Source organism: Cornus florida, unplaced genomic scaffold (assembly GCF_030987335.1).
Source record: "Cornus florida cultivar Cherokee Brave unplaced genomic scaffold, ASM3098733v1 CherokeeBrave_3.0.0_Hap2_Chr01, whole genome shotgun sequence".
Lineage (NCBI taxonomy): Eukaryota > Viridiplantae > Streptophyta > Magnoliopsida > Cornales > Cornaceae > Cornus > Cornus florida.
Window position 1 is genome coordinate 69,285,026 of NW_026775571.1, and position 26,275 is coordinate 69,311,300.

The following is a 26,275-nucleotide window of genomic DNA, read 5'->3' on the forward strand; positions in this document are numbered from 1 at the left end:
ACCAGGTCTTCATCAGTTAATGCCAATGTTGTAGCCAAATTTGCCAAAGCATCAGCTATCCGATTTTCTTTTCTTGGAATGTGCTCTAGTATGACACTATCAAACCGTTCCAACAAATGAGAGGCGTAACGATGGTACGGTACTAGATCATCTTTCTTAACCTCATATTCTTTAAGAAGTTGGTTGATCACCAACTTAGAGTTTCCATATATTTCGAGGTCCGTGATGTTCATCTCATTCGCCATTTGAAGGCCGATAATCAAGGCTTGATACTCAGCTACATTATTTGAGCAGTTTTCAGCAAGTGCAAAAGAGTATGGAATGACATGTCTCTTTGGAGAAACAAAAACTACACCTGTTCCAGCCCCATCTGATCGTGCTGCCCCATCGAAAAACATCATCCATGGAGGGAGGATGTCCACAAGGAAGACTTCTTCATCAGGAAAATCTTCAGAAATTTCCCAATCGGCTGGAATAGGATGGTCAGCTAAGAAATCAGCTAAGACTTGTCCTTTTACTGCTTTTCGTGGCACATAAATAATTTCAAATTCGTTGAACAAAATTGACCACCTCGCTAATCGTCCGGAAAGGACCGGCTTAGATATGACATATTTGAGAGGATCTGCCCTTGCAACAAGATGTATCGTACGAGCCAAGAAATAATGCCTCAATTTGTTAGAAGCGAAGACAGTGCGAGGCATGTTTTTTCAATTGGAGGATAATTTCGCTCTATCGGGGTGAGTATGCGACTTAAATAATACAATGCCTTCTCTTTATGTTCTTCATTATTCTGAGCAAGTAAGGCACCCAGCGATTCTTCTTGCGCAGCAATGTAAAGTATGAGTGGCTTTCCAGGTACCGGTGCTCCCAATACCGGAGATTTGAGAAGGTACTTTTTGATGCTATCAAAAGCATTTTAGCATGATTGGTCCCAATTAAATGGAACATCTCTTTTTAGGAGTCGGTTAAAAGGCTGACAACGACCGGCTATATTTGAGATGAACCAACGAATGAACGCAAGTTGACCTTGTAAAATTCTAAGTTCACGTAAATTCTTTGGTGGCGGCATCTTTTAAATGGCCTCAATTTTATTAGGATCAATCTCAATACCACGATGACGTACGACGTATCCCAGGAATTTCTTTGAAGTCACACCAAATGCACATTTAAGGGGATTCATCTTAAGTTGATATTTTCGAAGGCGATTAAAGACAGTACGTAAATCCTGTAAATGATTTCTTCGTTCTTTTGTCTTAACCACCAAGTCATCAACATAACATTCAACAATCTTGTGGAGTATGTCGTCGAAGATCCTTTGCATAGCGCGCTGGTATGTTGCTCCCGCATTTTTTAGTCCAAAGGGCATAACTTTGTAACAATATATGCCTTTAGGAGTGCGAAAGGCAGTTAACTCCTCGTCCCTCGGAGTCATTCTTATCTGATTGTACCCAGAGTAACAATCCATAAAAGAGAGAGCTTCATGTCCAGTGGTTGCATCTACAGTGAGCTCAGGGATGGGAAGAGGAAAATCATCTTTTGGGCATGCCTCATTCAAATCACGAAAGTCCACACAGATTCGAATCTGTCCATTTTTCTTCTTCACTGGAACAATGCTCGAAATCCATGTTAGATATTTGACCTCACGGATAAACCCTACTTCAATCAATTTGTTGAGTTCTTCCTCTATCCTTAGAACTAGCTCTGGATGGAAGAAACGTTGAGACTGCTTAATCGGACGTGTCCCACGTTTGACAGCGAGATTGTGCACTGTAATTTTAGGATCAAGACCGGGCATCTCTTTGTATGTTCAAGCAAAGACATCCTTGTACTCAGACAATAATTGAAAGTAATCATTTTCTTCTGAGGGTTTAGGAATGCACTAACAAAAACTGGTTTGGGTTGATCGTCAGTTCCTAAGTTGATTTCTTTGAGTTGATCAACAGTAGCCTGCCCCCCGTCTTCTAGTGTTGGTGGAGCTTTCTCGATATCATCTGGTTGTTCACAGTCAGGTTCCTCTTCAACAGTAATGTGGTATGAAATAACACAAGACGATTCGCCAGTGCCTTCTATTCTATCCACTTCTGCTGATTGATTAGTAAATACAATGGTTCGCCTTTGAGCTCTCAATGTAACATCATTGGTGACATCTATCTCTGTCTTACGTTTCATTCGCGAAGGCACTAGGCTCTAAACCTCACTATTATTCACCACGTCGATGTTATTTTCTTCTGACTTCACAAACTTGCTATTTTTTAATGGTGCATCATGGGTAGTACCAAATCGAGAAAATACTGACTTTCAAGATTGAGGTTGTGCAGATTTTCTTCCTTGGTCATGAAAGCTCATTCTGTTAAAAATAGAGTTATGAGGCAAATTGCTGATATGAGAACTTGAAACATTTTATTCTCGGCTTGACAACCTGTTGAATACAGATGTTCGATCGCATGGAGCTCTTATACGGTCAAAGACTGATTTTTGATGCCCAGTCTGCTGATCTTGTTTATCCTCAACTTCTTCGAACCCAATGTATGAGGTGCTTGACTTCTTATCCCTCTTTGTGATTTGAATTCGAAGTGGCTCAGAAGCTACGAAACCGAGACCAGACTTAGGTGAAATGATTTTATGCCCTTGATCTTTCAACTTCTTCTGTGTCTCATTGAGGCCGTGCACCTTCTCACCGGTGACCTCAGCATTCAGTTTTCCAAGGCTTGCAGAATTTGTAAAATCATACCCCGACTTAGCCAAGAGTTGGTATGCTTTAGGATCGAATCCTTCGTCGGTCCTTTGTTTTGGAAGTGATAAATGATCAACCATAGATTGAGAAGGCCGCACGAACCCTTTTAACGGAGACTTGGAAGGCGAAAACTTCTGAATCTTAGGGAGAGGAAGAGTTAATTCTCCTTTAAGCTTTTGCATATCTTCTTTTTCCTTGGTTTGTGACATCTTTAATTTAAATTCCTTAGTTTCAATTATCTCGATAACAGGTGCCTGCCCTTCTTATCGCTGAGATTTTGGAACATACTTTTAAATAGGTTTCGTCCGATGTGCTTTTATCGAGACCCCTCGCGTTTTAGCTACCTTTACAATGTCTGTCACTGAAACGTCTAGTGGATCACTTAATGCTTCTTTTGCTTTTGTAGATTGAATCTCTTGTGTAGACGGAAGGCTTGGGATGGGCACTTCCGAAGGTGTATCATGATCGATATAGAACTTGGCATCGGCAAAATGAGATTCTGCCTTTGTAAATGGCTTATGATCCGCCACAACCGTTTGTACGCCATTTTTGTAGAATTTGAAGCACTGATGAAGAGTCGATGGAATGACGCCATTACTATGTATCCAAGGCCTTCCCAATAACAAATTGTAGGACGTCTTTGCATCAATCACATGGAATAAGGTTTCTGTTTGGAGCTCGCCAATAGTTAGCTTTGCCCGAATCATGCCGATAGCTCTCTGTCCTCCTTGGTTAAAACCTTGAATAATAAGACGGCTACGCGATAACTCGTCAATTGCGATGCCAAGATTTTTCATCGTAAATTTTGGCATTAGATTCACCGCCGAGCCACCATCAACAAGAATACGAGTAATTCTTCGTTCTTTTATGTAACCGGAGACGAAGAGAGGACAATTGTGCGGCTTCGAACCTAACTGAAGATCCTCGTCCGTGAAAACAATTGGTGCACAACATGACTCAAACGTACCTCTGACCACTTCATCATCATCAGATTTTTCAATGATGGCTGTATTATGGTTCTCTACAGTCTGGACTTCATCTTGATCCTCGTTCTTCTCATCATTAAGGCTTGTTTTCTTAGTTGAAACCATGTAAGTTGTTACAACTTCGTCATTTAGGTATCCTTTTGGAAAGAACTCTTGCAAAGTAATAGGCTTCTGACTCTTTTTGCTTATGGAGGTGTGTTTAGTTGACTGTGTCTTGTTGACCCATTTTCTGTTATGGCCAGACTGTTTATGGTGATATTGGGGTTTTTTCTTCCTTTGCCCTCTGTCAGAATAATTAGTCTGAAAAATATCAGCTTGTTGCTTCTGTGGTTTCTTTCTTGTCACCAGAGTCCATCCTTCTTCATCATCCTGAGGAAAAACCCTTCCAAATGTTGAAATGTCACGTACACTCCCTTGGCCAATATAGATTGGGATTGGTTCCAATGAGCCAAACTGGATTGTTGTGCAAGATACCTCCGAAGTTAAAGGTTGAGAACGAGCACTCCCCACGACAGAGGTTGTCAAAGTAGCAGTAGTATGATTTAAAGTTACAACTTCATCTGTATCCAACAAGATTTTTTCTTATTTTGCCAGATTCATCACCACCTCCTTGAAGATAAAACACTTCTCAATTGGATGACTGATAATGCGATGATATTTGCAGTATTTTGGATCATTGATACGTCTCATCTCTGGAGGACGTTTGCATTCAGGGAGTTCTATAACTTTACTTTCAAGTAAACATTCCAAGATACCAGGAACATCAGAATCGGGGAAGGGGTATTCTTTCTTCTCTAACTCCTTTAGCGTAGGACGCTGTCTTTCCCTCTCTTGAAACTGGCGAGGCTTTTTATTATCCTTCTTATCATCTTTAACAGATATCTTGATTGGGGTGGTTGAGATAGCCATTGAATCTTTAGCCGCATTTTTTGATGTCTTGTTGCCCTTCTTCCAGTCCTTCTTATCTTTTCGTGGTTCTATAGTCACGGGACTTTTGCCGTCATGGGATTTCATACTGATCTCCATGTCATGGGCACGCGTAGCCAATTCCTCAAATGTGCGAGGTTTTATGCCTTGTAGAATGTAGAGCAGGCCCCAATGCATTCCTTGCATACACATCTCCACAGCAGATACTTCTGACAAACGGTCCTTGCAGTCAAGACTGAGGGCTCTCTACCGATTAATGTAGTCGATTACCGGCTCATCCTTCCATTGCTTCGTGTTAGTCAGCTCTATCATACTAACAGTACGACGAGTGCTATAGAACCTATTCAAGAATTCTCGTTCCATCTGGTCCCAACTATCAATTGATTCTGACTTTAGGTCAGTGTACCACTCGAACGTGTTTCCTTTAAGGGACCGGACAAACTGTTTGACTAGTAAGTCCCCCTCTGTTCCGGCATTGTTACAAGTCTCGACAAAATGGGCAATGTGTTGCTTAGGGTTACCTTTTCCGTCAAATTGCTGAATCTTCGGAGGTTGGTATCCTACATGCATTCTCATACTGTCGATTCTCCTTATATAGGGCTTTGAGTATATGAGAGTGCTCTGTGAGACACCACCATATTGAGCTCAGATTATATTCGTTATCATATCTTGCAATTATTCGACAGATAATAAAGAGACTGAAGAAGAGGTATGATTGGTTTGACCAGTCGCCTGTTCTATCCCCGGCGTCTGGTTTTGACTGGTCGCTTGTTCTGTCACCGGCGTCTATTTGGGATTCTCCCTGTGAGTACCTTGTGCTATAGAATTAGGATTTTCCGTTAGTATTGCTGTGAAAGATGTAGGTTTCCCAGACGGTAGTGGTGTGAAAGTTGCACGATTCCCGGATGGCATTGGTGTTTCACCGAAAGTCTGAACTTCCAATTTATTCATTATTCTAGCGATTTGCAAGTCCTTTTCTTCAATAGTCTTTGTGAGGTTCTCAATGGAATGAGCCATAGTTGCTAGTTGTTCCTCAACCGTAGCAGCTCCAGTCATCATAGTAGCAACCACATCTGAGTATGATAGGCCTTGAGAATCCACGTTCCTTGAAGTGATTGATTGCTCCGAAGTCTGACGTGGTGACCCTGGGGGTGAACCGACACTAGAGTGAGCATCATAGATAGAACGAAGTGAATCTGGTGGTGGAGCCTCCTCTGGAACAATGTCAAGGTTTTTGACATGTTGAGTTTTCACGTTCGCCGGTGCTGCAGGATTAGTTTTCACCACATCTTGCTGAAGTTTGAATAACGCCATCGCCTGGGACTTGCTACGTGTCACAGGGCCCGTCAAGGTACTTCCATCGCTTAATTTGGTCTTCGTGCCACTTTTCATGGTGGCTTTAGCGACGACCTTTGCAATAGCGATGTTCTTTTAGGCTTTCTTGTCTGTCTGAATCTTAGGGGGAGCCATAGAATCTGATAGAGAAGAAACTTGATGGTAGGAGAAAGAGATGAGAGGCAAAGGTGGTCCCACCGGGCGTGCCACAAATTTGTACACACAAATTTTGTAAGTCTGCAATAGAAACAAAATATGGAGCAAAATAGAATTTTATTAATTTATGAATGTGGAGTACAGTCCTTTGTAATATCTTTTACAAAAAAAGAATGGTCATCTGATTCGATCTCCTTGTTTTTGGTTGGTTGGATCCAAAGGGGTGCACGAGCTTGATCATAAATCACTTGGAATTTGGATGAAGAATGACACGATTTGATGTGCTTGTTGTTGATCACCGTGGAATTTGATAAAGAACAACACAATTTGATGTGTTTGATGTTCTTCGTCTTTGGGTTTGGATGTTGGGACAGAGTTTCTGTATTTGTCTCTGGAATTCTGGACTTTTGAATTCTGAATTTGTGTCTGAAGTTCTGAATTCTGAATTTATGTCTGAATTTCTGAACTTCTGAATTCTGAATTTGTGTCTTTTGTTGAATTTGAGGAAGACCATCCCGTCTTTGTATGTGCTTGTTGTTCTTTGTCTTCAAAGAGGAGAGAATTTGTTGAATTTGGTGAAGAACGGCATGACTGGATTTCTGATTCTCTCAATTTCTGGACCTTCTGGATTTCTGGACTCTGAATTTTTGTCCGAATTTGTAGACTTTTGAATTCTGAATCCTCTCCTCTTTTTCTTCCTCTAGGCCTCTATTTATAGGCTTTTTGGATTAATAGGATGATGACACGTGTCATCTCCTGATAAGGATAAAACAATAACTGGGCCGGGCCGGTTATATTGTGATAATTATCCTTAAAGATAATTATTCAAAATATATTTTATTAGGAATAATTATCGTTTCATTTAATTATCTGGGCTGGGCTAATTAAATAATTTAAGTGGACCAAGCCTGGTAAATTAAATAATTTATTTAAACATTAGGCCTATATTTAATGGGTCCATTCGTTAAAACCAAAGCCCACTAAATTTTAGTGTCTACAATTACTCTACCTCATTCACCTTCTTATGAGGCTGAGGCTGATCATATTCCATCTACTTCACAGGCTCAGGCTGCGTTCATTCTATCTCCATCACAGGATGAGGCAGAGGCTGAGCATTCTACATCTCCTTCTGAGGCTCAGCCTGCGTTTACACCATCTCCATCTCCTCCACACCAGCCGGCTTAGCCAGCTCGAGAGCGTGACAGGCCCGCGCCTAGATATGCACAGATGTCAGTGGCTCATGAGTCAGTTTTTGATGTCGATTTCTTCTCCAAATCGGTGCTGACTCGATCAGCTTATGATGATATTATCCGGAGGGGCCTTACAGCTATTCTTGCCCCAGTTACTGAGCCAATCTACCCGCGGCTAGTACGGATGTTCTTCCAGAACCTCCGACCATCCTCGCGTACCATGACAGAGCTAGTCACTATCATAGATGGCCACCAGATTACTATTATAGTGGACACACTAGCCAGATCATGCCATTGTCCACACCGATGCCCTCTGGAGCTACAGGAGCTATATCCGAGGCTATACAGGCCTTCTTATGCCGACATGGCAGTTTTCTTGACAGGTCACTATGCCGATGGCGAAACTTTTACCACCCGCACTTATCTTCCAAATGACCTATGGTTCTTTGATTCTATTCTCTTTCGGAACATATATATGGCCGGGCACAATATTCAGCGGCGAGACGAATATCTAACAGCCTTCTACGCATTTTATACATGCCACTGGGTATCTATCCCCGCGTTCATCTGGAGCATGATGAGGAAGCTCTACAATGAGCATATCAGCAAGGAGAGGCCCAAAAGGGCCAAGTCTTTCCCATTTGGCCACCTCATCACCCAGATCCTGATTAACCAGCGATGTCCTTTCTATCCTCAGGAGCACCCTAAGAGAGGTTCCTAGCACTTCTTGAAGAAGGGCTAGGACAAGAGCTATAATGCTTTCATTGCCCGACTACAGGAGGATGCAGCTCAGGCGGCAAAGGACTTAGCTTTAAAAGATTTAGAGGCTGAGGCCCTAGCAGCAGCAGCAGACCCGACAGCCGACGATGCACGAGTTGATCCGGTTGTCGAGCGTTTGGACATTGATTTAAAGCGACCTGCAGATGACGCAGAGCAGCACTCTCCAGTTGGATCACCTATTCATGCAGAGGAGCAGACTCAGGATCTTTCTTCTGATTCATCCGTACCTGAGGCTCCTAGTCAGATCCCCAGCTTTGGAGAGCGTCTTCAGGCTTTTGAGGATGCAATGGTTGCTATCAGAGCTGATACTGCTGCAATTCGAGCCGATACTGTGGCCCACCGCGCTGATTTTGCTACATTCCGCACGGATGTCATGACTGCACTCCGAGACTTATCTCACAATATCCGGGGAGCTCACCCTGCCCATCCTACCTTGTCCACCTGAGATTCCCAGTTTTTTATATCTTTTCATACTACACATTTGTGATCTATACTTCATTTTTGTCACTGTATATTATTTGCAGCCGGATATGTCGGCTTTGCTCGTTTGATGTACTCTATACTTTATTTTCTTTATATATATTTTTATTATGGATGTCATTTATCATATTCTTATATCTGTCTATTTGACTCCATCAGGTGCATCACAGTGACTATAGTGAGAGAGTGTGCTACACAATTTTCAGGACCACCCTTATATCTCTCTCCCTACTTTATCTGCTTTATCCCATTTACATTTGCATGTTTACTGTGCACTGATTATCCTTTTTGTTATCTGATAAATTTATCCGAATGCCAAATTTCAAGACCACGGTTAATCCCAAGTTTGGGGGGGCCATGCCACCCACTTTGGATACTTCAGTCTCAGCCATTCTTTGCTTTAATTGCACCAGTATACTCTTTCTTTTTTTCCCTTTGCACATTAAGGACACTGTGCCGTTTAAGTTTGGGGGTAATGGTATATGTTATAGTGTTTGTGTATGTTACAATGTTTGCTTTTAAATTCAAAATTTTGAGCATGACTTGTGTATTTGAGACTTTTAAATTCAAAATTTTGAGCATGACTTGTGTATTTGAGAGATTTTCTATGATTGGTCCATATTAGCGATGATTTTGATCTTTTGCGGACTATATTACTTAGAATTTAAAAATTACTTCACTTTAGAGTCCAATACTCCTTGTATGCCTTGCGGATGCCATTTAGGAGTAAATTTTTCGAAAGATTGATATCTTGCTTGCACTTGTGGTCCACATCATCTTAATTTTGTGATTGTTTTGAGATTAACTCTAGTATTCTACATTAGCATAGGCGCATACTAGCATTCATTTGTGGGGTACATGCTTTGTTGATTATTTAATTGGTTATATCCCAATTGGGCTAGTAGTGCATTGAAAGCTTTCATTCTTGATAAAGGTGAATAACAATCCCTTTTTACTAAGTAGCCGGGATTCTAGCCTCATCAAGCACTGAACTTTTCGCGCCGAAAAGTGGAGGGCCCAAACTCTAGGTTAATAATTGAACTTGTTTATTTCATTCAAAAAAAAAAAAAAAAAAAAGTAATAAAAAGTGAGAACTTCTCCCAAAAATGTGAGAAGTGGGAAATGATTAGATGGAGGTTGTTTTGATTTATAGCCTAGTTGATTTGAGCTTGTAAGTCCTTAGGGGTGTTTGAACTCTTAGTGCCCTAAAGCCGTCTGGTTTGGGAGTCATTGACCTAACGCTCGACCTCATGAATCATTAGAAAACTTAATAGATCAACACATTACACCATGCTTCTATCTTTGATCCTAAAAAAAAAATTAAAAAAAAAAAATCAAGTGGAAAGAATAAGCGCACTTAGAACAATAAAGTTTTAATAAAAGGTCCACTTTTTGTCTTGATGATCGGTACTAGATTTGTGTGCTAGTTTGAGGGTAAGGATGTGATTAATTCTTTAGTTGGCTTAGTGATCGGTTGATCAACTATACATCAACCTTCGCAATAGCACGAATCATTGTAAAATAGGGATATTGGTCGGGTAAGTCGAACCACTGGGACTGCGCTAGTCTAATACAACCTAAATGTTTAGAATCATTCTTAGAATGATGAAGGGTTTATAGAGGTTTTGTTGGATGTCACTTAAGCTAGGAAATTAAAAGTGCATAAAACAATAAATTGCAATGAAATTGAAGAAGTGAGATACAAGTAGAAACGACTAGGGAGATGAATCCACATTACACCCTAAGTACATGCTAGATTAGGTCTAAATTTGGGGATAACTAGCATATATGCAATGGTCAAGAAATATGAAGCAACTCCATTGCTTAATAATCATCAAGAAGTTCACTTAATCAAAACAAGAATGATCCATCAAAAGCTACCATAGTTGAACTACTTAAACTAAGGTGTAGAATCAAATACACTATCTCAAGCAAAAGACCATCAAGCTTTCAATCAAATGGTGAAGCACATGAAGGTAGGAATCAAGTATAAACCATCAAAGGAGGTACCTAAGCAATGGAATATCAAGTTTCAAAATCAACATGCCTTGAAAAACGTTCATAGTCTATATTTTCATTGTCACTATGAAAATAAAAGCAATAAGATTGATCCAAGAATCATCAAAGATATGACAATGAACTTACATCAACCATTTACACATTAAAATTCATTACAAGAAGGAATATGCTCTTAGACTATGAAACTTCCACACATTATACATTATAGTCCCCAAAAGTATAGCCTAATCTAAAACATAATCAAAAGAGGAGGCTTCATCACCTCCCTAGATGGAGGTTTAGCTCTCCATTGATACAAAAATGGAAGAAGAAGAAGAAAAATACCACTTCATTTTCGAGCTCTACTGTAGCACTCAAGAACACTCTCCTCCTTACTCTCTTCTCTCTCCTCTAATCTTGTAGAATATATCCCCCCTTTTGTGTGGTCCTTCCTTTCTCTTATCAAGCTCAAGTCAAGGCTCTCTCCCCTCCAAGGAACACCTCCAACCACCTCATAAAGAAGGAAGATGGCATTGAGAAAACCAATGTGCAAGTGGCTGAAATTGAGCAATTTCCGAGTGCAATCGACCTGATTTTCGAGCACTCGAAGAGTGGTCTCGAGCACTCTAAATTAGTGTAATGTGTAACATGCTCTTCTTGCTCAACACTGACCTACTTTGGTAAAACTGCTATAACTTTGTGGCCCAAACTCTGAATGATGATCTGTTTAAAGATTTGGAGACCTGATTCAGTGCTTTAAAAACTTCATGTTTTGATCAAGACCCAATTCTCAAGTCTGGTTGGTCGAAAATGGGGAGAAAGGCAGTACTTCAGTGCTACCAGGCAGTTCTGCGCACCTCTGTTAAGAAGGTCATAACTCTCTGCTCCAAACTCCAAATGATGAACCGCTTGAAGATTTGGAAAGCTGATTCATAGCTCTAAATCTTTCATCCTATGATGGAAGTCCAGTTCTTGAGTTTACTAGGTCGAAAATGGCAACAAAAGTCAGGATCTACTGCTGCTAGAAATTCAGAAATGGCACCCTTTTTTTGTTCAAAATTCCACAAGGCATCATTTTTGCTTCCTTTTTGCACTTTAACCTGAAAATGCACAAAAACATGCAAATGGAGTTAATCTACTTAAATAATCAAACGATGGACTTAACTAATGCAATTTAGGGCGCTTGAATATACAATATTCGGCGCTTATCACTTAGATAGCAACATATTTGATGCCGGTCCACTCAAAAAGGATTCTAGAGTTATTTTGATTTGCATGATCATTTTCTTGATGTGTGGAGGACCATACTTACTTGCTTAATGTTGAGATTTTGGGAGATTGCTTAGAAATGTTTGAAAAATTGCATACTTGAGGTAGTTTTCTCCCAATACTTGTTTGCAATATTGGTACCTCTTTAGAAAAAATGAGCTTAATGTTTGTGGGTATCATTTCTGAAAATCCTCACGAGACTTCACTCGTCCACTAGGGGTAACCTAGGGGTTTAAAAGGCTTATTGCATATGCTAAGTGCAATCATGTTCCCTACGAAAGTGGCGTTATCTATTTATTACTTTCTAGTACATAGTTGTATAGTTTTTCATTTCATTTCATTCCTTTACTTTCTAGTTCATTACTAGGGACTAGCAATATTTAAGTTTGGGGGTGTGATAAGCGCTGAAAAGTGCGTATTTAATTCTTTAAGCTTAGGCATTCTAGTACCTTTATCTATCTTACTTTATTGTTTTAGATTGATTTCGTGTTATTTCCATTTTCAGGCACTTATCCCGAAAATAAGATAACTCAGCCAAATAAAAGTTAAAATAAAGCAATTCTGTGATGAATCAAAGAAAGGAGCCAAGTGGAAGCAAAAGGAAGAAAAATGTGGAATTCAATATCTTCGATCGATCTCAGATCAAGGTTCGATCGATCCAACATGATCAATCTCAGCACTTCAAGATGGATCAGAGCCATGATAACATTTTCAGAGATCTCAAAAGTTCGATCGATCCAACATCATTCTTTGATTGATCGAACTACCTTATCCTTATCCAAATGATTGATCTTATCTAGTTGTACCACCTTACCAACTACTTTTGTCCTTTTTCCAAAAATATCTTCAAAATATCTCAGATTTGTTTTTATCCAAAAAGGCGCCGCCATTGAGGATCAATCCAACTTCAGTTCGATAGATCTCAGCCATGTTCGATCGATCCAAGTCCAAGGTTCGATCGATCGAACTTCCTTCAGTACGAAAAAGTTAAATTTCAAGCTCATTAAAAGCTGTCTTTATCCAATCATTGGGGAATATTTTGTGCACGACCCCAGCTCATTTTGTGTGTCACTTGACCTACCTATATATAGAATATGATACACTTTTTGAAGAAGTTTGATCTATCACAATAGAGGCTATTCTTAGGGAGGAAGAAAAGAGGAGAAGGCTAGAGACACAAGCTTGGGAGCTCTTCATCAACCAAGGAGTAGATTTCTTCCATGGAGTTTGCCCTTGAGGGTTAGAGAAACATTACCATGAGTGGCTAAACATCCTCTTGGGGCTAGAGTTAGCTCCAAGCATGCAATCTCATCTTGATTTTGTGTATTATTAAGGGATTAGTGTTGTAATACATGTTTTGGCACTTCTATATATATGGATCTTGTTTATTCAATGATTTATGTGGTTTAATGCTTCTAATTGATCATTTCATTCTATCCATATGTCTATGTATGCTAGAATAGATGTTCATGTGTTTGTCTCTATTTCTTATGTTATTGATGCATGTCTATGTATATTAATACCATAGATCTAGAGATTGTCCAAACATAGTGCTTAATGGAATGCTCTTGTAATTTTCTTGATGGTTCATACTCATTTCTTGATGGATTGTGCCTCTCCCTTAGCTTAATTAGTTTAATTTCATGTCATTAGCTTAATTGTAGTGTAATGGTAGCATAGTTGTTAGATGGGAGGACAATCCATGCTTGTTGTTTGATGTTCCATACTTTTGATTGCAAGTAGCATATGTCTATAACCTTATAGTGTATTTGGCTTGTGAACTTTATGAAATGATTAATGACTTGCTAGATATATTGTGCTTTTCACATGCTACTGAGACAATATATACTTAATGTTAGATATATTGTGCTTTTCACATGTTGATTAGATAATATATACTTAATTGGTCACCCTTACTAATTGAATTAACTAAACACACACACACATCAATATTGCAACACACATTTTCCTCATTAGTCACTTGTTAAGGGTGTAGAAAAGTATTGTTTGGTGGTGACCTCTAAACCCCAAGATTTCTCTCTCTTACTTACTCTTTATTACATTCAATTATTTAGTTTAATTTGCTCTTTAGTTTAATCAACTAACCAACTATTTGTTTGATCACTCGACCTACTAACCTTAATAGTGATTCCACAACCAAATTCGACTCCAATCCCTTGGGACGATCCCTACTCACCCTAACTATATTTTTAGTGATGGTAGTAGTGACTTTTATAAATGTAAAACTTGGCCCTCGCCTTAATGCACACTCTTAAGCTTATGGTGTAGAGTGGCGAAAGAACCATTACATTTGTGTTCCCAGAGCTCTAACATTAGCCACCCAAGATACCGTGGTATTGATTTTAAAAAGATCTCATACATTGGTAAGTCAAAGTGACTAGTACTGAAACTTGAGTTCACTAAATCTCTCTGGATTTAGAGCCTATGAATTTAGTAAATAAGAAACACACCAGAATAATGACAGAACATTGTATAGTGTGATCTTATAGTGATCCAGTTCAATGTACTCCAAGCACACTAACACACTACCTTAGAGTCAACTGTCCCAATAGTCGAGACAAACCATCCTATCTTATAGAGGTCAAGTGTGTTACAGTCTTATAGATAAAAGTGCCCAACTTTTATCACTGACTGCGAACAATGCCAAGGTCCAAGAAACCGGTGAGCCCAAATCTCCTGCGTGTAAATCTCATTTACACACTTAAGTCACCTATAATGCAACTTGAGGACTATAATGCATCTCATACAATTATATGTAAAGCCCAATGCATGAATATTATATTTATTAATAAAAATCGAATAAATAATAAATAATTGGCTTATAGGGCATATGATCCCAACACTAACATCTAAGTGGGGTGAATTTTTTTTTTTTTTGAAGTGTTTTGAATTACGGGAGTGCAATGGAGCACTCATTGAGTCACCCGAGTGCTTTGAAAGTGGCCTGGTTGGTAAAATTTTCAGTTTCTAGGCAGATGTGTTTGTGTCCGAGTCCCCTCCCCTAGTTTGGCAAAAAAAAAAACCTACCATAGGCATGGCGATTACCATTAGTAGCTGTTTCTTTATATTAATATATTTGTTTGAAATTCCAAGAAAAAAGGTGAAATTATATATATATATTAGTTGGTACTCACACGCCGTCCAACAAATTATTTGCACTTGATTGAAATATACCTGATGCTTTTTTATTATTTATATTTATTCAGTTTTTATATTTTTTGTCTTACAAAGAACTCAATACAATACACATACACACACATATAGCAATCTCATGCAAACTTTAGTTACAGGCAAACTTGAATTATGTGAGTATCATCCTGATGTCATTAATATTTCTGATAACATTATTATACATAAATTTAGTTAAATTTGTCTGATTACTTTAATTTTTTTCATTCTTTATTAATGTTGCTCCTTAACCCCCATTATTTTTTATCAATCAATAGGTCAAATTTAACTATCCGAGTGAAAATATCATTTAAATTTGGGGCTATGATGGTTTGACTCGAATGTGTTCAATCTCTCACAATCCAAAACACAAAGAATATATGGACCATTTGGCACAGAGAAGGAAAAAATTTCAAATTTCATTGACAAGTGCAAAGATTGTGGGATTTCATGGAAGGTCTGGTATCCATCTTGATTGTTTTGGAACATATTTGGCGCCAAATTCAGATCCAAGTCAATCTATATAGCTGTTGGGCCATTTGGTGGCCATGGTGGAGATCAATGGGATGATGGGAAGTACAGTACAGTGAGGCAATTTATAATATCTTATGGTTCACTAATTGACACCATCCAAATTGAATATGATGACAATGGAGAGTCAAAATGGTCTATGAAGCATGGTGAAAGTGAAGGTGGCACAGAAATAAGGGTTAGACCACTACACTCTGTTTGATTCATTGAAATATTTTTTTATATTATTTTTAGAAAATAGATTTGGACTTCAAAAGTTGAATAATTTCAATTCAATTTCAGTAATGGTTTTTGTTTTGAGACGAATTGGACAATGGGGTAGTGGGTTCTCACCATGATGTCACCATTCCACTTGGATGAATGGAACTCTGTACTTGTCGAAGAAAAATGATATTTAGGCCTATTTGTTACATCTGCTTTTCAAAGTAAAGCAATTAAGGTCATTAGTGGCTTAAAATGGAGTTAAAAATGAGCCCCACTTTAGGTTTAATTATTTCACTTTGAAAAGTAAGACTAACAAATATGTCTGGATATCATTACTCCTAACTTAGGGTGTGTTTCGTATCGTTTTTTTTTTTTTTTTTTTTTTTTTTTTTTTTTTTTTTTTTTTGTTTTTGCAGTATGAAGAAAATAGAAACATAATTTTGTTTTAAAAATTATGAAACAAAAAATAACGTTTATTAACATTTGTTGTTGTCACAATTTTGAAACCAAAAAATAATAATAGTGTTTAATAATACATATTTTTTACATATGTACCTAACAATTTTTAATTATTTTATACAATTTTTAATTTTTTTTCCTTAATACCAAAAAAACCTTAAATATGTATGCAATTCAATTATTTAACAAATATTAAAAATACCCAATACAGGATAACAAAATATAATATTTAATTTAAAATCACAAATCCTAATAATACCCAATACATAATTACAAAAAAAGAATATATTAGGACCAAAAAACTCACATATATAAGTCCATGCATATGCATCATCTATACATTTATTATATAATATATAATATATTTAACATATAGTATATTATAATCAAAAATGTTAAATAATATATCTTTAATATAATATATATATGGTATATAATAATATATTATATCTGTTGCATAATAATTTAATAATATTATATAAAATAAAGAATAAATAAATCATTTTTTTTTTGTCCCAAAAAATAATTTACACTATTATATAATATATTATATTTTAAGAATATATTTTTGTTAAATAAAAAATAATTTACACTAATATTTAATATAACATGATTATATATTAAAAATATAACTTTTATTAGTATTGGAAAGGTAGTATTAGTATATAACATGAATAACATACATTTTATTTGAGATAAATAGTGTATATATAATAATAATAGTGGAAACTTTTTTGCTCAACAATGTTAAAAACATAGAAACATCTTCTTTATGTTTCCTCTTTTCTTCACAAAAAAGAAAAACATTTTCTATTACCAAAAAACAAAAACATATTATTAAACATGATTTTTGTTTTATTTTGCCTTTATAGGGGCTGACAATAGAAAACGAAAAACGTTTCTCATTACTAAACGGGCAATGATACTCTAACCGATCAAATTGTCCTACTTCTAGTCCGAATCATGCGTGTAAATATCACATAATTACTTAAATTGTTGATATTTTATTTGTACGCTAAAGATAACAAAAATAAATATGGAAAGAAATATAAGAGGTTTTGACGACCCCTCTCTATCTCTATGATTTCTCAATTCATCTTATTCGTTTTACTGCTTCCTTAATTCTTTTTCTCGCATCCATTTTGTAATGAACTTTTGAAGTTTTTTTTTTCCTAATCAAATCCCCAAAACTGACACAATATAGAGAAGCCAAAATATATATTGAAAAAAAAAAAAAAAAAAACAAAATCCTGAAAAAAAAACAATTTTATTAGGTTTTTTTTTTTTTTCAAGCAAACATATACGTTTATTTTCCCTTTGACTAAATGCTTTGTTTTCCCTTCAATTTTGCAAAATGGAAAAGAGATAACCGTGAGTTAAGAAAAGAAATGGAGAAATCACAGAGGTAGAGAAGGGTCGTTAAAACCTCTAAATATTACATTAAAATACCTTTTGAAAATTACTATCATTACAAAAATTTGTTTGGTTTTTCACTCACACCCCAACGTTACTTTTTCAGTTATGTCAGATCACTTTTTGCATGTAAAAAGATATTGTTACCCTTTTGATTTTGTGTTAATTTATTAAAAAATTGTTTAATGCATAAAATGACTAAACTACCCATGGAACCAACGTTAAGTGACCAAAATATCCATTGCCACCTGTCATACTTATACAGACACTCATCAACACGATCACCTGTTAATTTTCTTACAAATAAAAAAAGTTACTTTTAAACCAACTCATAGAAGGAAAGAGATGATACCAAATAAAGGAACTGCTTAATTTCACGATCAGATTAAACTCTCTCTCACCAATTCAAGCGTCATTATATTTGCAAAATTACAGAGCTCCAAAGTTGGTTCAGGAGCAACTCATTAACGGCAACGAGGGTGGGCAATAAAACATGACTCGACTTTACTAATAAACCCATTTTAGTATGTACCTATAGATAAAGATTGAATGGGATGGAATGCCAAGGGAATCTGTTCAGTGATTGCAATAAAAAGATGAAACATATAGATAAAGAATTGAAAAAGTTCTCTAAAAAAAACTACACCAAATTAACCAAAAAAAAAAAAAAAAAAAACCCTGTTGTAATGATTGTAATCTAATCAATTTAAGAGGAACTTTAATTTGCCATCATTGATAAATGCAGTTTCTTAGGCAAAGGACTATTCCGGCAAGTTTAAGTCGAAATCCTGGTGGCTGTGAGTGGATCCGGCGTTCCCGCTGCAACAAACAGATAGAATCGAACAAAAAAACCAAGGTTGGATGCGAATGGAAAAACCAAAGCAGAGGTGTGATTCGAATAGAAAACGAAGAAAAACAGCGATATAATTTCGAGAATGCAAAAAAATCAATTGATTTCTTGAATGTACATGTATATGTGTGTGAGTGTGTGTGTATATATATATATATTTGTCCCGCTAGCAACCATCCCCAGTTTCTTCCCAGCTTCGGCAACTGTTTCGTCATCGATTACCTGAACATCACTTTGTTCCGATCGTAAAATTGAGCGGCTCTCCCATCCAGTGACTGACTATGAGATAGAGGAGTGGATAGGTGAGATAATTAATAAGGGCAAAATAGTTTTTTAAATTATTGATATTTTAGAATAAAAATATTAAAAGAACTAGGGATGAAATTGTCTTTCACACTTTTGTAACGATGTTAGTGATGGAAAAGTAAAATTGAACCTAAGTGATAGTAATTTTCGAAAGGTATTTCAATGTGATATTTAGTCAAACCTTAGGGGATATCAGTGAGATTAACCTAATTAAATATCAACAATTTAGATAATTACATGACAATTACAACGTAAGATTGACAATTACAATGTAAGATTGGGACTAGAAGTAAACCAATTTAATCGGACAACGTATCTTTACTCTTACTAAAGACAATCTTATTTACGTATATAAATCACTACTCTTTCAATTTATTTATATGAGTAGGGACGGACATCATCATAAGAACATTAATGTTACAGATGTCACAATGATGCCTTTATAATATAAATTAGAATCAATCTAGTAGTTTGAATATCAAGAAATAGGTAGATGACTCCATAGTTGAGTGAGTTAGTTTATATAAATTTCTCATATAGAAGATCTTAAAAATAAAAAAGGTACACTCTCTCTCCATATATATTGATGTTTCTGGATCAATGAACACCCTTAAAACTAAAATATATATTTTTTATTCTCTCTGTGCATGCCCGAAAACGTTACTCCTCCGACCCTATATTCAAATCACCCATCAATGATTGTCTTCTCGTCTATTGTCTCTTCTCCTTCTCCTTCTCACTTCATCCTAATCCACACCTCTCAAAACCCTAGTAATCCCAGCCATCATGCGTCTTTTGATACCTGCAATGGAAACAAAAAAGAAGGAAAGACGCGTGTTTCATAGAAAAAGGAAAAGGAAAGATGCCGATTTTAATTGGGAAAGACGCCGTGTTGTCAATTACAAAAAAATTATAAGAAGAAAATAAAAAAGAAACCTAATTAAAATAAATTACTAAATCTCCCCTCCACTTCAAAAAAAAAAAAAAAAACTGTAATGAGTCATATACCCAATCTTGTTCAAGCCTAATTTATTAGACTCCAAAATTAGTTTGGAATGGTGAAAAGTGTCGAGAGGAGTTCTTGTTATTGGGCAATTCAATCACCCATAGTTGACCGAAATGTTCAAACCCACTAGAAACGTGACATTCCGTAAACTTATCGAGAAGGAATAATTTTACTATCCTAATTTATTGGACTCCAAAATTAGTTTGGTATGGAGACAGGTGTCAAGTGGCCAGAGTTTTTGTTGTTGGGCAATTCAATCACCCACAGTTAACAGAAAAGTTCAAACCAACTAGAAACGTGACATTCCGTAAAGTTATCGAAAGTGATATTCAGGCCCCCTAAGAATAATTTTCCTATCAAAAAGTTGTAATTGGATGATATGGGATGGATATTGAATTCCACATAGAATAGAACTTGTGAGGCTGTTAATTGGTTTCTCAATTCTTAGCATGTTTTACAAGCAGACATGCATGTAGGAATCAACTTCTTGTTCTCCAAACTGGAAATAGTGACATATATATTATGTATATAAACACACACACTATTGTATGTCGGATGGATATCATGTGGGATGTACCTATAAATAAATAAATAAAACTCTTTCTTCTCATATCTCTCTTTCTCCTCTCTTTTCACCTTCTCAGCATTCAAAGGCTCAAAGCATGCCTCATTTGAATGAAATTAATTGAGTAGTAATCAATTTCTTATTTATACTTATACCCAGCCTTTAACCTTGTTCAAATAGTTGAACTATAAATAGATTTCAAAACAAAAACAGACTTGTGAGGGTTAATACTGTAATAAATAAATAAAAAAAATTGTATATTATATATGTTTAATTTAATTTCAAATTATGATTTTAATAGAATGAATTTTATTAAGGTTAAGATTGTACTTTTTAAAAGTGACAAAGACTACTCAAGAAGGGTAATTTTTACATTTTAGTTTTTAAAATACGAATTTCTAGAAGCCAAGCATCAACTATAAGCTAAAGAGTAGATCAATTAATTTTCACAAGTTTAGGTTAATACGAATATTAATCTATCTCTTATGAAGCCTCGGTGACCCAACAGTTAGGTTACTTCATATTATTCTAAAGAGTCCGATTTCCACATTTGCATTCCTAACTTCTAATATAACATTCTTGCTTCAAATAAATAATAATAATTTTATCTCTAATTGTACCAACTTCATTAATGGCAAGTTGGTCACGCTATACACTATTAAAAATAAAAGTACTACTTCTTTTAGACACATTAAATATATTCTTAAAAACAAAAATTGAAGAAGGTATAAACAAAAATAAGTACGAGGTTTCAATTACATGTCACCTCTTGTCTCTCTTCTCTCTCATCCTTACATATATGTGTGTGAGTTCTATTTGTTCTTTTTATTTTTTTTCAGATAAGTATTTACTTACACATTTTACAAATTGCTATACTGAGCTCAAATTACCCACTAATAACTCATTTGGTAAGACAATTCCCACTAATAACTCATTTGGTAAGACAATTCCTGCCATTTCATCAAAATAATAATAATAATAATAATAATGTTATAAGTTGAAATTGCAACTACAATAACTTTTATTGTTAAGATAAGAACAAAGTTATTATAGTTGCAACTGAGATAAAGTTATTGTGGTTGCAACTGAGATAAAGTTATTATTTTCTCAATTGCAATTACAATAACTTTATTTCAATTGCAACTACAATAAATTTATCAATTGAAAGATATGAGTTTTGAATTTTTTGAACAATCTAAAATGATTTGCCGATATAGATTTTGAACTTTTGATTCTTGCAGACGGATAAATAAATTAAAATATATGGGTTTTGAAATTCTGATTCTTGTAGATTTTGTAGTTTGCAGTTGCAAGTTGCAGAGAGAGATGCGGTCGCGGGCCCGGGGGGTGGGGATTTCAGCACAAGAATAGAGATGGAGGGGTGATTTCAGCACAAGAATAGAGATGGAGGCGACTGGGGCCCTAAAAATATATATATTTTTTTGGCCCTAAAAATATATATATTTTTTTGGTGACTATGGTATAAGAGGCGATTGGAGTGGGCCGGTTCATCCATGGGCCTATAAATTTTGAGGCCCCATAAAGTTTAGAAATAATATGCTAAACCGGAATAGAGATGGAGGCGATTGGGGCCCTAAAAATATATATATTTTTTTGGTGACTATGGTATAAGAGGCGATTGGAGTGGGCCGGTTCATCCATGGGCCTATAAATTTTGAGGCCCCATAAAGTTTAGAAATAATATGCTAAACCGGAATAGAGATGGAGGCGATTGGGGCCCTAAAAATATATATATTTTTTTGGTGACTATGGTATAAGAGGCGATTGGAGTGGGCCGGTTCATCCATGGGCCTATAAATTTTGAGGCCCCATAAAGTTTAGAAATAATATGCTAAACCGGTCCATTCGGAACAGTTTTAGTAGTTCTCAGTTCCGTTACAAACAAATAAACTGGCGCTGGTTTGGATTCACAGCCCAAACTGACATTCTTAACGTAGCAAGCCAAGAATGAACCGGCCCACTCTTATTTAAACTGGAACTTAAAAATATAAAAGTGGTCCAAAACAAGCCCATTTTTTCCTTAGGGGCTTTTGCCCTTATATAGTGAGTTGTATGTATTCCGATGTGGGGGATCAAGCAGGGATTTGTTTCCTGTGGATTTTCACTGTACATTGCTACTACTACTCTAGTCGAGAATCAAATATCAATGGAGCACTCTTCCAGTGAAGCAACTTGCCCTCTTTTATTTTTTAAAAAAAAAAAGAAAAAAAAAGAAAAAAAGAACAACAACAACAACAACAACAACTTGCCCTCTTTTGCTATACATGGAACTTCAATTTTAATAAACAAACAAATTTTAAGTTAGTGAAACAAAACTCTATCATTTGAAATTAAATAATTGAACTAAACCAAGACCATTGGCTCTCTCAAAATTCCTTCCCACCCAAACAAGCTTGATTATTTGTATTAACCAAAAATAAAATATAAATAAATAAATCTTCATTTAGTTATTACTAAAAACAATATATAATGAAGATTGATCACAAAATAACACAACTAACGTAGGGTGACAAAGTACAACTTAATAATTATAAATAAGTTATTATACTTGTTTTAAATGGTCTTTAAAATTTAATAAAAATTACTGAAGTTCATTAAAATTTTATCTTTATTGGATTAATTTGTAAAAATATACTTATTATCTTCTGTGAGATATTAGAAAAAATTAGCAACTTTGATAACCGATTTCGTTACTTATTATCTTCTGTGAGATATTAGAAAAAATTAGCAACTTCGATAACCCATTTCGTTACGTAATGCTTATATGAATCCGATTCTTTTACACCGCAACCACGACCGATACCACAATCAATATTACTTTGTATCACTAATTTATCAAATTTGTAAGCATTGTATATACACACGCGAAAATCTCTAATTATTTAGAACCCTAATTTTAGAAAATACCAAATTGATTCCCTAAATCAAACTTACTCCTTTCAATATCGTGTTGAACTTATCAAGCTTCCAAGAAGATGATGGTCCAAAATTATACCGTCACAACATTCCCTTAATCTCAGCCGCCAACTTCTTTCTTCTATCACCAAGCCCTCCTTCGCTTCCCACAGTCAGCAGTACCGCTACGTTTGGCCGGAACCACCACGGCCAAGGCGGTGCATCCAATCGACAGGAGCCCAAAAACCACCCGCTGCAGAACGGAGGCGTACAATGCCGGCAATCTAGAAGAAGAAGATGATGTGATTGAAGAGGTTGATTTCTACCAAGAGAGTATGGATTTGAGGATGTTCCATATAAGATGATGATGGTCTCTCATAGATGTTGCCCCTTTGTGGTTCTTTTTCTTCAGCCACGGATGTCGTTTCTTGTGTTGCCTCTCTAGTCCCTTCTTTTCTCACTCTACGGTTTCCCCTCTCTCTCTATTTGATTAGTTGCGTGTTGTGGTTTGGTGAACAACATATATTAAGTACCGCATATAGTAAGACTTAAACATTGTAGTTTTTTATAAGGGTATACTGGCCATTCGCTTCTTTCAGCATCTAAAGCTAAACTAGTGGGGTTAAATGCAACAAAAGCATAGTTGGGGGATTTCTTGCAAAACCTCAATGGTTTAGGAGAATTTTTTGCATTTTACCCTATTTTTAATCTATTGATTTTTTTTTTTTTTTTTTTTTTTTTTCACTTTTCTAATGTAAAGAATTTGATAGAGTAATTTATAGAGTTTGAGGACCCTTTCTTTGACTACGGATCTTGTAAAGTACTCTTTGGGATCTATTTTCTTTGAACATTTTCTAATATATTTTTACTTATAAAAAAATTTAAAAAATGAAAGAGGGTTACTTGCTCAAGTGATGTTCTGAGTTCAAATTAGAAAATTGTATATTTTATGTAGACCATTACTATAATATAATAGAAAATGATATATAATATAATCTTTGTAATATGTGATTAGCATGTTTTGGAAATATAATTTTATGCATTAAAATATTATAATAGAAATCAAACTAAACTTTATAAAAAATTAATTGACAAGTAAAGTAAGTTTTGTATGTATTTAGTTACATGCAAATATATATAGACACACTTATAATATAATTATTACATATGAAAGAGAATGAAATAAAACAAGTAAAATATTAAAGTTAGGTTAAAGAAAGGCTGACTTGATATAAAGAAGCACTTGATAAACACGCTAACCTAAGGTTGATAGTACTCTCATACGTGCAAGTGCGGACAATACTAGCTAATCAACTCCAACAATCCAATCAGCTCTCAGCAACACTTCCTCTATATATGCACGAACACATGAAGGCAAAATGACCAAATCTCCCGTCGAGTTGCCCAAAATAGTGAAGTATAGGTAAAGTAGATGAAAGATATCATCGCTGGAAAAATAATACCCAAATATGGTAGAGTAGATAAATGTGATATTCTCTATAGACTTAGCATCCCATTGTCGTATATATGAGCCTCCCCAGTAAGCCAAACGGCTAACTTATTATTATCATTATTTGTTATAATAAAACTCAATAAATTATGCATGTTATAGCCTAACGCTCATGTAAATTAATTCTGTATAAGTAAGAATATAATTTCAAATATATAAATTAAATAATAAAAGGATATTAAAAAATTTTAAACATAAAAGGAATTTTAAAATCATTAATATTCTCAACCGTGCAAACTTGTAAATAAGAGTAGGTCTGTTCTCTCTATATCATATTCATATATTCTGGTTTATAAGAGCTTATATACATAGTTATATATTGTAATTGTCTGTAATTTGTTCGTTTATTTACCGGACTGTTGTCCACATAAATGCAAGGATGACATTATAATATTCTCAAGTGAAACCCAACCTCAGCTATTTGATAAACTGGTCAAATAGGTCATGGTGTTAAACTTAAAAGGACTCACTAATTAAACGTCTTGTATCATCCGTTTAATAAGTCGTCGTGTTCGTGTGGAATGGATTTAAGATTAAGGCAAAAATGCATAAAACTCCCTTTAACTATCAAAAATCAGCATTTTATATTCTTGAATTACAAAATCGAAAATCACAACTATAAAAAATATGCAATTTGACCCTCTGGCAATCCTTTCCGGCTCGTTTTTGGTCACCGTCGTTGTACATTTACAAATTATAATTAACATTTAACAAAAGGCAAATAAAATTAAAATTAAAAAATACCATCAATACCCTCATGCAATATACGTCTTATATTTAGCTAGGCACACCGTCTTCCATTCTAACTCTTATTGATATGAAAGAAGGTTGTCAATGGGGAAAGAGAGAAGACCTCAATGGAAAGGATTAATAAGGCCAGAAGGGAGTCAAAAATCTTCTCATCCACCGTTTCCGTAAATGCGGAAATGGGGGTTCTTTTTCGCGGCCAAACAGGGGTGACTTCACGGTCGCCAAAGAAGCCCCAACAAGGAAACTGATGGGTGTCTTGATTGGGCTCATGTTTCGCGATAGAAATTCCAAAGTGTAAAATCGAGAGTGTGACTGAGGAAAGGTCTTCAGTACTTAGAGAAGAGAAGAGGAAAAGTCGCGATGCTAGGGTTTGTGAGTCTGATTGAGATTTAGGGGCTCTGAACTACGATTTCTAGGGTTTTCTTGAGTGAATTTTTGAACAGTGTTTAGGAAGAAGAAATTAGGTTTGTGATAATCGATCGTGGAAGAAGAAATTGGTTTTGATTTTTGTAGTGTGTGTTGTGTGTATATAATTGAAGCAACGAAGATTTGATTTTCTGATCTAAGACACTGGTTAGGGTTTGAAAGTGGACGTCATGGAAGAGAGAGTTTGGAAGAGATGGTAAAGTGTTTCTGGGTTTATTTTAGGTTAAAAAAAGGCATAAAACCCAAATGCACAAATCTATTTTGTTTGAGAAATTCTACGAACATCAAACCTGGA